Below are 17268 nucleotides of genomic sequence, written 5' to 3'. Positions count from 1 at the left end.
TCCCGGGTCCAGGAAGATCCCACGTGACACGGAGCAACTAAGCCCGTGCATCACAACTACTGAGCCTGCGCTCTAGAGCCCACAAGCCACAACTACTGAGCCCATGTGCCACAACTACTGAAGCCCACAAGCCTAGAGCCCGTGCATTGCAACAAGAGAATCCACCACAATGAGAAGCCTGCGCACCACAACAAAGAGTAGCCACCGCTCACCGCAACAAGAGAAAGCCTGCACTCAAGAACAAAGGCCAACGCAGCCATAAATAAATAAATAAATAAATAAATAAATAAATAAATAAATAAATAAAAAAGACAAGGGTACGATTTCGTATATAACATATTGTTTTGTCTGCTGTTCCAGCCATTTTCACCAAAGGAGGAGAAGCGCTATCTTCTTAATGGATACGGCTTTTCATCTTTTCCCACCAAGGAAAAAAAATTCAGAAGAGACTTCTAAAGAATTATCATTGAGTTTATGGAATTTTGCAAAGTACAGGACTAAATAATGTAAAACCTGTAGCATTGGCAAAAGAGTTATATATTCTTGTCTTCATATTTGAATTCTTAGAGTACAATGTCTTCCTAATTCTGATGGAACTGCACTTTTGTGAGTTAATACACCAAGGCACCAGCTCTCTGCCCACCAAAAGTGAGGATCGTGGTTATCACAGTGGACTTAAACCTACATTTCAAACCATTTTTATAGTGTTGAAACTTGTGTTTGCTAGTTTCGGATTTTATTACCTTATTGCCCTTTTAATCTGGTTATGACAGAGGAAGCTCTTGAATCATGAATGGGACATATAGCAGCTCTGTTATTTCCTTTTTGTTCATCTGTACTTGCAATATTAGTATTTTCAATCCGTGGTTTTGTAGGAATACTTCTAATGTATTTATTCACTTTGAAGGGCTAGCAAAGTTAACACTAGACAAAATAATCTATAATAAATGCACTTGACCAGAGATAAGTAAACTGCAGTTGCTCAAAACCCTAAAAAGTGGGAGTGCATGTGGTGCCACCATAGACCCTCTGCCCTGGAGACCGCCCACTCCTCCTGCACGACTGTCCACCGCCCAACAGAGAGAGAGCCCCAGGGTCTCCCACACCCTGACAGCCGTGGATGCGGGCACAGTCGGCTCCACTTTAATGCTTGTTCTGACACGCACGCTTGTTTCAACGAGATTATATATTAAGGAACGATTTGAGAATGATGCAGATGTTGTGTCTTCAGATGCATGATTTCTCCTGCAAGAAACACTAGGTGAGTGCGATAAACTGCACCCAGCTGATCCGAGCCTAGGAACATGCACACATGCGCACGCACACGCACACACTCACACACCCCTCCGTCATCTCCCAGGTACCACCCACCACCAGATGTCTCTCGAACCACACCCACCGTTCCATTAGAACTGGGCCCCTTCCACATCTCCATCGTTCCTGCAAAAGCCACCACAGCTCACAAGAAGATCCCTCAGCACCCACGTCCTCAAGCAAACCTCTGGCTTTTCTGAAGTTTAAGTGCCATGTTTACTGCAGTACTGATGTCAGTCCTCATCATTTAACAAAGTGTAAAAGTGTAAGACTCTTTTTATTAGATTCTTATCCTTTTTTTATGTCACTGACAAAGATTTTGTTCAAGCATTGTGCCCCTAGATCCATTTTCCCCATAACTGACTAATTGATTACCCAATTTGACATAGTTTGGTGACTTTTAGGGAGATATGCATCCTGTTGTAACAGAACTGATTGTGTAACTTAACTTCTTTCTTTTTTGTCTCTTCCATCAATTTGCAACCAAAAACATCCCTAACATATTCAGGCATCTAAACGGGATGAAATGAGCTAGAAGAGCTTATGAGAGAAAGTGGCACCCAAGTGAAAAGCAGAAGGATGGGTAGGAAGAGGGTGCCAGACCAAGGAAACAGAAACTCTATTGATGTTCTCTGGGGCGCTTTGTATGCATAATTTCAATTAATCCTTACAACAGTCCTATGAGGTAGACATTTGAACCCATATTTTAGACACAGGGAAAGGAGCCGTGAGTTATCAAAGATTGACTGAAGGTCACGCATCTTTTGCAGCTGTCAGACACCAATGCCCTCACTATTTCCATCATGCTTGGCTGGCACAGTTCCCCTTGGAGTGTCCCATCCTAATTCTGATCCAGCATCTGTCCTAATAGGAATGTGGGGCCCTAGCTCCTCAGAGAAAAGTATATTGCAAGACAAGTGAGCTGTCAGCTCCTGCAGGGAGAGAAAGAGCCAGCAGCAAAGTTGAACAAGGTGAGGAGATAAAGATGTTTGAGCCATCTGGTCTACCCACCCTGACTTCCTCCCTACTGTGACCAGTGGTGGCTCTGAGGAGCATATTTCCCACAAAGTTCACAAAAGGGGCAGGTCCTGGTGGAGGTACTTAGAATTTCACAGGCAACAGCTCCTGGTACCAGCTCTTCCCGCTGTCGCTGCCTGGTGGCCACAATCAGGGGTGGCCTCCAGCAGAAGCAGCTCCCAGAGGATGCTCCAAGAGAGGCAACAACACCTGGAAGCAGCTGCTTCCAAGACTTCGCCCTGACAAGGACTCTCACCCCGCCCAGCACTTCCCTCTGCGGAAGCAGATGTCTGTGGCTGTTGCTCAGTTTGGCATCATCTTCCCACGTGGTGGCAGGCACTGGCTGTGTGCATTTGAGGAAGTCACTTTGACTTAGTTTCGGTTCCTCTTACAGAAAATAGAATCAATGCCTATCAACATCGTTCTGAGGATTAATTGAGATAAGATATGAAAAGAGTGTGGCCATAAAGGCACTTAATCCATATCAGCTCCTTTCATGTTTGTCTGTTCATGGTGTGTGTGTGTGTATGGTGTGTGGTTTGTGGGTATGAGTGTGTGTGTGTGTATGCTATGTGTATGGTGTGTGTATGTGTATGGTGTGTGTGTACAGTGTGTGTGGTGTATATGTGTATGGTGTGTGTATGTGGTATGTGTGTGGTGTGTGTGCAAGCATGTGTGCCTGTGCTTTCTCCCCTCTATAGCACAGACATAAGAAGACTCCAGCTGAATTACTCTGCTATGATGCAGCTCATACAGGAAGAGCCCATTTTTGGAACTGAGAATCATAGGCTATTAGAGAAGGGATATTAAAAAGAAGAAAACAGAGACCCAGAGAAGTTAAGTCACTTGCCCAAACCAACCCATTATTTTAGGCAATGGGGTATGATGAAATGGATCCTCCCTCCACTATCTCCCAGCCAGGTGGCATCAGGAGAGAGCCTATGGAAGCTTTGGTGTCCTTAAAGCCCACAGAGGGACTGGCCAGATGGCCTGATGGGCAGCCCTATGGACCCAAGTTGCCTGGCAGTGGGCTGTCCTGAGCAAGTGCAATGGTGGAAGCAGCTGCCCTGAGCTCAACGTCCCACAGGATGGGGGTGGGGAAGGAAGGGTGACAGGTTGTGGAACAGCCCAAGCCCCATCTCACCAAAGTTCCAATTGTCCCAGATCCTAAGCTCATGAGACACCATCACGTTCCACCATGACCACTGGACAAACCGTGTGCAGTGAAGGCCATTCCACGGGGAAGGAGCCCAAGGCTGGTCAGCTTTGCTTCTTCCTTGTTCCTGCCTCTTGCACAGCTGTTGCAGGCACCAGGCTCTTAACTTTCCATATGCTTTCTTCTCTCTGCTTGTTCCTTGGGGGATAGCACATGTGGATGCACTGATCTGATGACAAGTGCGTGCTGGTGCATCCCGGAGCATCTACACCCCTGGGCACACACCCCAGCAGCCAATGGGCACTTGTACACCCCGCTCAGAAACCACCTGAAATTGGTCTCCTTGGCCAATGGCCCAGCCTGGTCTTCCCCAGCCCCTCTCCAGGAAACTGGGCAGACAGGATCAGTAACCTCATTAGTCCAATGCATTCTTTAGTTAAAATTTTTAATAAAAGTGCAGCTTCATGTGCACGTAATTTGGCACACCTCATGAGGACATAATTCATGTCTTTGCATTTGAAAAGTAAGACAAAATGATTTATGGTACTTTTTTCTGCATATCCGAAGGAGCCCCCCTAGGGTTAAGTATTTCACAAATATCATTCAGGAGCTGGCAGCTCTTTAGAATGAAAATCACATTGTAAATCATCCTAATGAGAAGACCCCTCCTTAGGAGGCACCAGGCTTTCTACAGCGCACTTAGCTTCCCCTCATTTCCTGACCAAGGCATCTCTGTCACTAACCAGATTCATTCAGTGTGCTGGGCACCAAGAAGCACTGGACAGAGAACTAGAGAGCCCGGCTGCGACCTTGAGTAAGACCCTGGGTCCCAGCATCCAACCCTGTGAAGGAAAAGTCCTCATGTTGACACTTCAGAAGATATTGCTGGATAAAATCAGAACGGGAGATCCAGACACGAAATACCTGTTGAATGAATGGTGAAGTAATAATAACCAACAAGAAGGTCGTTTCCAAATTGTACGATGTTTAACAAACAGAAGAAATCAGTATATCTGCTGTTAAAACTGATTTTCTGTCTTTATATTTGGATGAAACGGTAGACCACGCTATCATTGTTTCTCAGATATGCAGAAACAAACGAAGACAAGCTGCAGAGAGAAAAGAGAGTGAGAAAGTGAAAGTGCTGCTGAGCTCAACTGAAAAGACAGAAGGACAGGAAGGCTCACTGACGTGGTGATGCCTGAATGTGCCGGACGTGCCTTCAGCTCTTGGCTTGGGGTTTCATGTAACAGCATCTCTTTCAATCCTGGCTACAGCTCAGGGCAGTAAGATTGTCTTATTTTAATTTTACACAGGAGGAAGGTGAAATCAACTCATGCATGGAAGTCGCACAGGCAGAGAAGCGAACAGAGCCCCCATCACAAGGCTCTTCCCACCACTTCACAAAGTCCCCCCATGCTGGGCTCTCCTCCACTCGCCATCCTCTGTCCAGGGACACTCCTGACACACTGACAAATGCGGAGGGCCATAGGAGGAGGGTCTTTCCTCCCAGGCTGCGGCACAGTAGGCCCAGGGGGAGTTCAACAGAGGGGACAGGAATCTCCTCCCCACGAAAGCTCACAGAAGGAACTCTAAAATCTCAGCAGGGACTCGCTGAAATGGTGGCCTAAACCTCAGAAGGACAGTACACCTTTTGAGAAGAAAATTAAGCCAATGGGGTTAAGAATGTTTCCTCTGAAGAAACCTCCTTTAACAGAAAAGCTTGGGAAGCTACACTTTGAGGCATCGAGGTAAAAAATGATGAAGGTAATTAGAAGACTTGAGCCATAATCCTTGAACTTGACAAATGCGGACAGACTCCTGGTGCTTATGAAGGTTCAAGCTGGCTGAGCCCTGAGCATCAAGAAGTGTAATCCGGGGCAGGTGAGGGGAGCACAGTGCAGATGAAAAGGGTGGCTGGGTCTGGCCAGGGAGGCCCAAGGCTTCGGGTGCAGAGCGAGGGTGTCTGCTCTTCCTTGGGCTCTGCACGGGGGCCCTCAGACAGCACTTCCTGGACAGTCCCACCACAGAAGGGTCTTTCTTCCAGAGCGGGAACAGCCCTGGGAACACAAGGGGTCACACATGGAGGGGTCCTGTCACCGGGATGTCCCCTCACTTCCTCTGTGCCCACCCCACACACACCCCTCACCTCCTTCACGACCAAAAGCCTGAAGACCTAATAGGAAGAGCTGCGTTTTCAGGAGATGCTGAGGGTGAAGCAAAGCAGAAAACAGAAGGGAAAGAGGGGGCAGCCCCGCCCACTGCCACCTCTCTCTGCCCCGATCCCACCAAATGACCCCTAGGTCTCTGCGGTCTTCCCTCCTGCCTCTGGGCTCTTCCGTGACCTCTCTCAGCAGCTCCTCCACCATGTTGCCCTGACCCTCTCTCCACTCTACCTCCCTACTCGCCCCAATCCTAAGGAAGCTGCGAAGCCCCATTCAAACATTGCCAATGCCTCAAAGTTACAGCCTTTCCCCTGAGAACCGGAGGATGCGGGCTTTGATTCCAACACGGCCTGGGAGCTCTCGCCTGCTCCCTGAGCTCCGTGAGGCCAGCTCCTCCTTTGTAAGATGAGGGGACAGATGCAACGTGCCCCTCGGGTGTTGAGGAGTGAATGAGACCCATGATTGGCACGTGGCAAGCCCCCAGAGGTGCTGGTCCCCACTCTTCCCTGTGAGAAAGTCCAGCGGCCCCTTTTCCCATCTCCTGGTGCAGACTGCCTGCAGCCCTCTCTCCCCATCCTGCCTCCACTGCGCTGCAACCCCTGTTTCTCCTGCTGCCTCCTGGGGTGAGGGCAGCTTAGCTAATCACCTGTCAGTCTCTTCCTCCAGATCAAGTATCATTTGGGGCTTTTTTTGGGGGGACGGGCATTTATACTACTTCAAGAATCTGACCACCCTCACCTTTGGCCTTGAACCACTCTCCCTTGACTTTCCAGTCAAGACATCACGGCTCATCCTGCTTCCAGCCCTCTCCTCCCCCATCATCACTCTTGTTCTTTCAGCTCCACTCCAGACTCCCCACCAGACCCCACGTAAGCTCCTGGCTAGTACCTTGGGTCCTCCTGACAATGATTTTGGTCCTGTTATCCAGCAACACTGACCCTGCCACCTCCAATCAAGAAACCTCTCAGATCTACCAGCCCTCTACCAGCACTCACTGTGGGCTCCTTTGAGGACCCCTTAGCCTGAGGGGACACCAAGATGCCCACTGAGTGTGCAGTCTTGCAGTCATTTAGTATTTGTAGAGTACAATTGTGGCAGAAAAAGAGGGCTCTTAATAGTTAGATAGGGATGTGCTGCTGAGGTGTGATGCCTAGCCCATGGTTTCTTATCACTAATAAAAATCTTGGCAAATGACCCATATTGAAAATAACACCATGTTATGATGATTGGAGAATGTCTATCTCCATTGAACACACTTTACCCCAGGAAGGACTCTGGAGTGGTATTCTTCACGGGCAGGATGGGAGTCCAGCAGGAGACACGGCAATGTCAGGAGCAGAGTGTCCTAAAGCCGTGCGAAGAGCTGGTAGACCCCACCATTGCCTCTCTTTCTCCACTCGCTTTGTTCTTTAGAGGAACCTCACTGAAAGCAGCATCCTGAAGGGAAGTCAGCTCACATCGCCTCACAGACAAACCCATCAAAACCATCACGCCTGTTAACTGGAGCCTGGAATTCCGTGTTGAATTTCTCATGACATTAGCAAAGCACTCAGGCATCTCTCCATGGATTTACAACCCTATTATGTACAATTGAGTGTACATTACTTCAATTTTCATGTCATTAGCTCAGATAAAGCTATTTCTAAAGCACTGAAGTATGTAAAAGTTACTTAGGGCAGAAAAAGCTGAATCAGGGAGCAAGATGCAAAACACAAGTTGATAGAAGCCATATTTTTAGCTACACATTCGCATGTGGACTGGGGCAATTAAGCAAACATAAAGTGAGACAAATTATTTTATTTATTTCCATTTTAACGATTGTCTAGTCAATTCTGGATCTGAATGTACCGGTACAAGTTATGCATTGCGATGGCCCCATCACAGAGAAATGCTGTAAATGTGACTCTGCCTCCTCTGATGCATGTCTATGTAGATTTCCTTACAAGAAAGATACAAGCCTTGGGGCCAGATTGGGGAAAAAGTGGCATTTTTCCCAATACCCGTAACAAATTTTTACTAAAAGACAACAGCTGCCAGTTACTGAAATATTTTAGTATACAGTCTAGGAAAATAGACTATGGAGCTAGGTGAGCAGCTGGACTATCATCATGAATGTTCAAATCCTGGCTCCACCACAGGGGCATCTGGTCTCTCTTGGCCTCACTTTCTCATCCGTAAAATGGGGCTATAGCAGTGCCTATTGCATGGGTTTTCTCAAGACTTAAATGAGATGAAATGCATAGGAATTAGGTCAGTGTAGAGTGCATAGTAGACACCTGATGAATGCTTGTTATTTTTATTATTACTGAGTTGAAATGTAGGCAACTCATAACCATTTTGAGCCTCAATCATCTTATCCACAAAGTAGGAATAATAATAATACCTAAGTCACAGCATTACTCTGAGGACAGAAAATGGTAATGTTGGCCATTGCTGTTGATAGCACTGTGGGTTGAGAGGTCAAGGCGAGCTTCTGGAGGATGGAAGATTCCAACCTCATCTTGAAGAATGAGAAAGGTAATGGGGTTCATCCTCCAGGAGAGCAAACTGTCATGAAGGAGGCTTGGATGCATCCGCTGTGATACCATCGCCTGAGGGCAGAAGGGAGTGCAGGGCCCAGCTGGTCAATGGGGTGAGATGACCAGTGATGTCATCAGAGCAGCTTGACAGGAGCAACGAGATTCGGCCGGATTACAGAGGACTTGACTCCACCGACCCGGGGGAGGCAGCCTCGGTGGACCCGTGTGTGGGAGGAGAGAAGAAGGGCTACATGCTCAGGTTTAAGCTGATCAGAAGAAGGCAGCTGAAGGAAGCAAAGGGAGTCAGTCAGCTGTACTTGAGGTTCTGTAAAGAAAATGCACAAGGAGATGAGGACAGCTATCCCAATGATGTCACAGTTCCTCTTCTGCTGTCACTCCAGTGCTTCTCCTCTGGTGACATGAGTGACACTTTCATCAAGGACTACCCTTGCCCATGAAGCCATTGACCTATGGGTTATCCATAGACCTGTGTCCTCCTGGCTAGATCAAAAGCTCCAGCTGAAGAACTAAGTCACGTAGCTGCTGAGGGAACCCTCCAACCAAGGTCAAGAGCAAGCCCAGTGTGGTGGGGAGGGACCGGCCGGCAGCCCCTGGTGGGGCCAGAATGTGTGGTCCAGGTATGCTGCCTGAGATCAGGGGAGCTGGGAGACGTGTGCATGGGAGGAGGGGTTGCTATGGGGTGGAATGAAGTCTTGTGCTTTTGCTTTTCAATGATCTGAAAGGCCAAAATAAAAGGCAGAGAATACAGTCACCATAGGTTTCCAACATGACTCAGATCTTCTGGATGACCAGCCACCAAACTAAAAACATGACTGGCGACATCTCTGTAAGCCCGGGACACATTTCCCTTTCAGGCTTGACAATCGCTCCCCACACAGGGCAAGTCTTCAGGTTTGAGGGGCATGCACTCATCACCACCCTGCTCAGAATGCTTTGGGCTAGCTATAAATAAGAAACTGCATCCTCAAAAAATACCTGATCAAAGAGAACTCATCTGTTCCTCTCACCGTCCTACTGGCAGACAGACAACCTTGGAAGGATAAAAGGGGAAAAAAGAAGGAAAGACAGGAAGAGAGATCATGTTATATTGACAAAAGATTCCACCAAAATTACCTGGTAATTTACCCTGGCAGTTAAAGAAGAGTGTCTGTTTACGACTGTCCTATCAGAATCCCCCCTGAGGTTTGTCAGCATGATTTCAGGAGATGAAAACAAGGATATCCACTCGAGGTTCCCATCAGCTGTCAGTCGTGTGCCATGCATCGCCCACTTTACACGGCATAATTAAATCAGCAAGCCCTTCAGACTGTCTCTGTTTCTAAATTACATGAAATGAGGATCTTTCCAATTGTTGCTGTCACTGTCTGCCTTGAGGAACGGTGAAGAGAAAGAAGTCAAGTCCATCTGGGAATTGCATTCAACCAGGGATCCCACAGGTGTGAGCGGTACACAGCTATGAGCAAAATTTATAAACAGGGACCCCTCTTGTGTCAAGTCCTGCAGAGATTTCTGGGGGTTGGCTCTCAGGAGCTCATATTTTTAATGAATGGGCTCCTACTTCACTTTCAACATGGCAAATGTGTTATCCTCTGTAACAGACTGAGGCTGTGCATGAATTAGTAAGGATGCAGGTCAGAAACTCTCGGTAATTGCTTCAGTTTTTCAATAGAGATGCAACTTGTGAACAGACCAAGAAGATTTGAGGCAAAGATCAAAGAAAAATGGGAGATTACATAACTTCGTAGTTAAAAAGATGGCCCCATCCCTTAGTTCAAATGCTAACTCCATCACTGATGAGCTGTCTCCTTAAGCAAGTTACTTAACTCAGCTACGGGGCACCATTCCATTACCTGTAAAACAGACATCACATTAGTGGTTTATAAATCTTCCCTTGTGAGATTATTGAAGGACGACAGCATACATAATGAGTGTACAGGGTGAAGACTCAATAAACATTATCTATTATTAAGACTCAATTGCTTGTGAGCCAAGCAGGAGAGTTTCATAGATGGTGAAAGGGCTTTGATTTGCGATGAATAAAGCCCAGCATCTAAATGTTGTCTCTCCTGCCTCCTGATCTGTGGCTCTGGACAAATCAAGGTTTCCGAGTCTTAGTTTTCTCGTTGCTAAAGCGCTGAGAATGACACCAGCCTCGAAGGAGCAGTCGTGGCAGGTGGACAGACCGGCCAGAGTCTCCATGAGCGCCCAATACTAGTGCCACTCGGCTTTCCTCCTCCATCCAAGAGGGAAGTGGGAAGAGCAAAAGCAGACCCACAGGTATCAATGGATGGGGAAAATCGGAGCACACGGGGATCAGATGCCTGTCATCATCTAACATCCAGTGGAGGCACAGCACCCCCCAAGGGCACGTTCCCCAGCACCACACAGCCATCCGCCTTTCCCCAAGAGCCCTACCAGGTGACCCTCATGAGATCACACAGGAGGTACACACCACTTTGTTCATGTTCTCCTTTGGCTGATTTCCTGAGTATTTCTGATGCTATGAAGTATGAGCTAGTAGACCAACCATGCTCACTGAACACCATGAAACTTCACAGTGGAGAAGGAACATCTGTGTATTCTGTGTTTGATGAAAAGAGAACACATAACTCACCTGAAAGGCCCTTCTGCCAGCCACATGCATCTTGGGTGTATTTCTTTTTTTTTTTATTGGAGTACAGTTGATTTTATCATAGGATATCACATATATGTGGAATCTAAAAAAAAAATAGTACAAATGAACTTATTTACAAAACAGAAGTAGAGTCACAGGTGTAGAAAACCAACTTATGGTGACCGGGGTGGGGTGGGGAGGGGAGGTGGATAAATTGGAAGACTGGGATTGACATATACACGCTACTTAGATAACTAATAAGGACCTACTGTGTAGCACAGGGAACTCTACTCAATACTCTGTAATGACCTATGTGGGAAAAGAATCTAAAAAGAGTGGATATATGTCTATGTGTAATTGGGTGTATTTCTGTCGGGCATAAACAGAGAGCTGTCCTTGAGCCGTTGCAGGCAATCACCACCCATGTCTGGTTCATGTCTCTGCGCCCCGGAAGGAGCCTGGGCCTGGTCCACCACAGGTTCAAGATGGCTGTATGTCTGGCGCTCGTTCTCCCTCTGCCTCTTTGGTTCTACGTATAGTTTGGTTGATTTAGTAAGTGCACTGGGAAGGCGCTAGGGACACAGGCAGTAGAGAAGTCAGCTCCCGTTTCTTGGTGCTTTTCTGGTCCTGGAATCATGACCCTATACCAGGTCATGTGACTAAACTGATCCCTGTCTCTCAGCAAGTCTAATAGCAGCTGCTTATTAAGTGCCTCCTCTGCCTAATGCACTTTACATGAGTTATTCCGTTTAATCGTCACCATCTTGGGAGACAAGGGGGAATCATCCCCATTTTACAGATGAGCAAACTCTGGCTTGGAATGATGCATTTGCCCAAACTCTCACCATAAGGAAGTTCCTGGGACATTTGAGCAAGAAAACTACCTCACTTCCACTTTAGCATGCAGATCACAGCATCTCATACAATCCTCAGGATGGCCTCAGGAAGCAGTGACTATTATCCCTGTGCACAGACGGGGAGAAGGCACTGAGGTACCCCTTGCAGAGGGTAGAGCTGGAATTGACACCCAGCTCTTTTCACTTCAAAACCCAGAATTGCGGGCTTCCCTGGTGGCGCAGTGGTTGAGAGTCCACCTGCCGATGCAGGGGACACAGGTTCGCGCCCCGGTCCGGGAAGATCCCACATGCCGCGGAGCGGCTGGGCCCGTGAACCATGGCGGCTGAGCCTGCGCGTCCGGAGCCTGTGCTCCGCAACGGGAGAGGCCACAGCAGTGAGAGGCCCGCGTACCGCAAAAAAAACAACAACCCAGAATTGTGCCACATCAGTGAGCTCCCCACTGGGTTCCATGTGCTCCTTAAATGGGGTTTTGTGGACAGGAAATGCCCTTTTAAAGGCACTAGACACCAAGAAAGAGCCACAAACACCCTACCTAGGATAGGGCCTTTTTGAACTGTCAGCACCACCAAAAAGAGTGGGGAGCTTGGGGACGTGAGCTCTGACATGTGGTCAACACTCCAGGAAGTGCTTTACCTGTGATCTCCCTTAATTCTTCAATTAGATTTTTAGATTTTAATTTCTCTTCTATGAATTTTGTTTATACCTATGAAATCAATTCAGCAAACTTTATACACAGGAATATGTGTCAGGCAAATTGCTGCTGTCCTGGTAAACCCAAAGTTGAAACACAGCCATTGCATTCTCCCAATCTTGCTGAGTTTTCATCCCCTTCCACACAACTCTACCACCAGTGTGCACAAGTGCACATGTGCACACACACACACACACACGCTCATTCATCACAGTGCCCTTGTTTTACATGTAGGTTCATCTTGCAAACTTGACCTCATCTGTTGCTCTGAGGCTGTACTTCGTATACCAGCCATCTGCAAGCCCAGTTCCCTACTGTCAAACTTATTTTTTCTTTTCCAAAAATCCAATCCCCAGAGAATACTTGTCAAGTCCAGATCCAGAGTACCTGCATAATATGTATAAAATAGATAACTAATAAGAGCCTGCTGTATATAAAAAAAAGTAATTTAATTTAAAAAAAAAGAAAAAGAAGAGTACATGCAGAAGACGTGTCAACTGTTTCTGCCAGATTAAGAAACGGGGATGTCCTGTGGATGCCAGAGCAAAACACCACAGTCCCCAAACAAACGGATTCCATCAAGATGGGTGCCATCGGGCTTCGCTGGTTGCGCAGTGGTTGAGAGCCCGCCTGCCGATGCAGGGGACACGGCTTCGTGCCCCAGTCCGGGAAGATCCCACATGCCGCTGAGCGGCTGGGCCTGTGAGCCATGGCCGCTGAGCCTGCGCGTCCGGAGCCTGTGCTCCGCAACGGGAGGGGCCACAACAGTGAGGGGCCCGCGTACCGAAAAAAATATATATATATATGCTGTAGATAACATAAGACCAAAAACAATTGCTAGCAGGAAATAGACATACCTAAAGAGGAATGTTATTTATTCATAACTGTGTACACAATTCCATTATTGATATACATTTATTAATAAACATTATGATTTATAATATTGTTAGTTCCCACATAAAATGAGACTAAGGAATTATTCTATTCCTAATTATCTGAAGGGAAACTCAAAAAACTTGATTTTTACCCAATCTTCTTTGTGCCATGATTACAACTGCACGATAATCCCAAACCCTGAAAATTGTATGCTTTCTGTGAATACAAAGCAGTGAAAATAGTTGTTATGTGCGGATGGTGAGATTATGGGAGATGTTGAAATCCTTATTTATGGAGTGAATTATTAACTATATACATTTTAAAATTTTTGTTTTCTCCTTACTCAGAGTGGTTCTACTTTCCTTGATAAAAATTGTGGGAAAACAAAATGAAATATACCTCCTCACGCCTTGCCTTTTGTCTTCTTCTCTTCTGTTGAATGCGTCTAGAAAACAATCACAGGATCTCAGAGTTCAAAGTGACATTTGAGGTCATCTTAGCCAAACACAACAACCCACGATATACTTAGGACACGACAGTCCAGTGATGGTTAATTCATTTCAAAATAGAGCTCTCCATTGTTGAATGAAGCTTATAGTGAGCTGAAATTTGTACCCTCCACTGCCCAAAAATAAGATTTAGTTCTTCCCTTTGCAGCCACAAAGAGCATGGGTATTCCCTGAATTTTTCTTAAAATAATAATCTAACAGCTCTTTACAAATAGCTATCAAAATACCTCCGCCGCACCATTTAAGAGCTCCCGATCCAGCATATGCCAGGTTTAATTTAAAGAACCAGCCACAACATTCCTCTTTCTTGTCAGGCTATCAGTTTCCACCATATTGATTTTATTATACTAATTATCAAAATGGGGGTATGGAGGCAGGTACTCCCCAGGCAAATATGCTTGTCTTATTTACAGCCTGAAATTTCAAGAGGAGAACTTCTAAGCACATTTGACAAACAGCATTGTGTGTTGGTATAAATCAAAAGGTCCAGTGCTTCTTTCAATCCGTGAGCAATTTTATTGGCATATTCTGAAATAGCTTGTCTTCTCTGCTTCCATTAGACAAATCACAAAAGCTAGAAGCATTTAAGAGGTCAGATTCGACGTGAGCCATTCATAACGTCACAGGCTATGCCAGGACAGTCAGCCCACGAGGGCCGGTCAAGATACCACAAGCCTCTGACTAGGACAGTGGGTGGCCACGTGGAACAGTGGGTCAAGCAGTCAATAAAGGCATATCTGCAGCCCAGATGCCTAAGGCTCTGTCCCAGTAAGGGTAGAGCTCCCCTTTGACGGCTGCCGGGGATGCACTGTGTGACAGACCGCCTCTCCTCTCACTCCGTGGCCAAGCGCATCACCTCGGGGTCTCCGAGCAGAGCTCCAGCTGCTCTGTGCCCACTTTCTCCCTCTTCTAAGTGCCTCTTGGAGGAATCCTACCTCACACTTGACTGCCACCTGACGTTGCAGGATGGCAGAGAATGCAGACGGGGCAGGGGGTCAAGATGTCCCATGACAGGTTAGGTCCCAGACTGAGCTGGGTCAGTCGGAGCCAGAGGCCTCCAGGGTGAGCTCAGACCTTCATGGAGGTGGATCAGGGAACATCAGATCAAAGAAAACAAACGAGTCCTCTCGTATAAGAGGAAGAGGGTTGAGGAAGAGGGTAAAGCACAAGCCCAAAGTCAGGGAAATCTGGAAATGAGACTCAAGATGAGATCCCAAGTTACAAAGGCAAGAGCATCAGCAGTCTTGCTATGAAGAGGGCTGATATATCAGAATCTGATTCTTATGGGATACAGACCATGTGGTCCTTGGAAGGGGTGACCTGGACCAGAAAAGGGATCAGGATGACTGGATGTGTCCCTGGCACATGGCAGTGTGACAAGATCTGGCTTCGTAACCTGTCTCAACTGGGTTAGAGCTATGTCGGTACGCTTTGCCGGCTGTGTGTGTTTGGGCAAGGTCACGTCGGGGAGATGCAATGTTATCATCTCCACGTGAAGATGATCCTGCCTGGGTTGTGGTTTTATGAAGATCAGGTAACATACGCGAGCCCCTCCTACAGCATCTGGCGCATAGTGGGATGCTTGCATTTTGTCCACGTCATTGGCATAGTCGCAGGGCTTCCTGTGACCAAGCTTAGCCTGTTTTCCGAACGTGCTTTAACCTATTTCCCTCCCGAGGGCAGAGTTTTCGGCTGCATCAGCCCAGATTTCAGGATTCCTCTGGAGACTCCTAATTACAAATGGTCTGTCCCTTTGTCCCACCAGTAAACTTGTTTGCCCCGGTTTCCTGATTGTTTGCTCAGAAAACAACTTGTTCATATTCAAGGAGCCCAGAGGACTTTGTACAGCAGAGGCCTTCAGAGCCTCCAGGATGCTGCTAGTATAGACAGTGCAACACCACTGGGGACTGCTGGCAGGGACTGAGGCAGAGGGGAGAATTTGTGTAGTAATGGGAAAGAGAGAGAGGAGTCTTGGTTGAACTGAGAGCTGGGAGTGAAGACGATGTAGCTGAGGGATATGGCAGAGCATATCTGATCCCCAGTGTGGCCAGAGGTAGAGCCAGGGAAAGACAGAGGTCTTTGCTAGAAACTTTGTGAGTCTAGACACAGCAAAAACTAATTAGAGTCTCAGTTAACCAAGATTGGTGCTGGATTGGGACGGTGGTCATTCTTTTGCTTTGGGCCAGTTCCAGCACCTCCCTGGCACACACTCCCTGGCTACTGGCACATCTGCACAAACGTTGGACTTCTTTCCACGAGGACTTGATACTAAGACAGCAATAAGGCTCCTTCAGACAGCTCCATGGCAACAGGTATTGACAGTGTGAGGCGAGCAGGCGACAGGGACATGGTTTTCTAGTAGCTGGAGTGGGTTGCTCAGCAATTGGGGCCACTCCAGGGCGTCGTGGCTGCAGCCACAGGCTGATGGAGCTGAAGATGCCAGGGACGAGAGTGACACGGAGGAGATGGAGGATTGGTGACGAAGAGCACAGGATGTCTCAGTGTCACAGAGGGAGGGTCCCTGTCCATCCAGCGGCAACGGGCTCTGGAAATTTTCAGGATTATTTATTTGTCCCACACAGACTAAATTCGAGCCAGTAAGGAGGCTTAAGATGATCCAGTTAATGACGTGCAAACAGCATTGTCCATTCAAGCCCACCCGGAACGTACATCTCTCCCTTGACAAAGGAGGGAAAGTGAGGCACAACATATAGTGATGACATCGTCCAAACTAAACCCCTGCTCTGCAGGTTCCAGAAGGTATCAGTGCCCTCCCTGCCCCTGCCCCCCGGGAGGGCTGAAGCATGTGCCCATTTAATCAATATCTTTCAGAAAGCTTAATAGATTTTCTTTCTCTGCTTTCAGAAGACATTATTTCTAGGCTGTGAAAAATCATAGGTAATTTGCATTTAAATGTACAGTATTCTTCAGCAACAACATCAAACATCCTGCTCATTCAGGCTAAGATGCCAATCAGTTTTCCCATTTCTGAATCCACTGGGTCACGCAGCACCCACTGAAGATTTAGAGGGAAAAACCCCTCCCTCTCCAGCCCAGGGTAAAGCAGTGAGGGTGTCCTAGGGCAGGTCATGTGACCTGTTGTTGAGAGCCACTAACCCAAAGCAAGGAAATAATCAAAAATTTAAATCACTTTAAGTGTTCAAAAGAGAGTGAGTGAGAAATTGATAAAATGATAAACTGGCCTGGATTTTAAAATAAGATAAAGAAACATAAGCCCTGACACAAATTTTCTCTGAATGATTTTTTTTGTCCCGTCTCTCCTGACACAACGGAACACAGTAGCTGTTTTCCTTGTCCAGCCAAGTCCCTCCCCCATTCATTATAACAAACCCACCCTGGCTCCACCACTTTCAGGACTCTGCTTCAGCTCTGCTCTTCCCTACGCCTCCCATCTTGTTCCTTCCCTTGGTTCCTTTGCCCTGACCCTACGAACTTATTCAGATTTCTCCAATCCATGGGTTATTTTTTTTTAAAAAAAGGAGCTCTGGGCTACCCTGGTGGCGCAGT

Source organism: Delphinapterus leucas, chromosome 19 (assembly GCF_059928025.1).
Source record: "Delphinapterus leucas isolate spDelLeu-1000000601 "Yukka" chromosome 19, BTC_Dleu_Yukka2, whole genome shotgun sequence".
Taxonomy (NCBI): domain Eukaryota; kingdom Metazoa; phylum Chordata; class Mammalia; order Artiodactyla; family Monodontidae; genus Delphinapterus; species Delphinapterus leucas.
The sequence above is the reverse complement of the archived record's forward strand: the minus strand, read 5'-3'. Positions refer to the sequence as shown.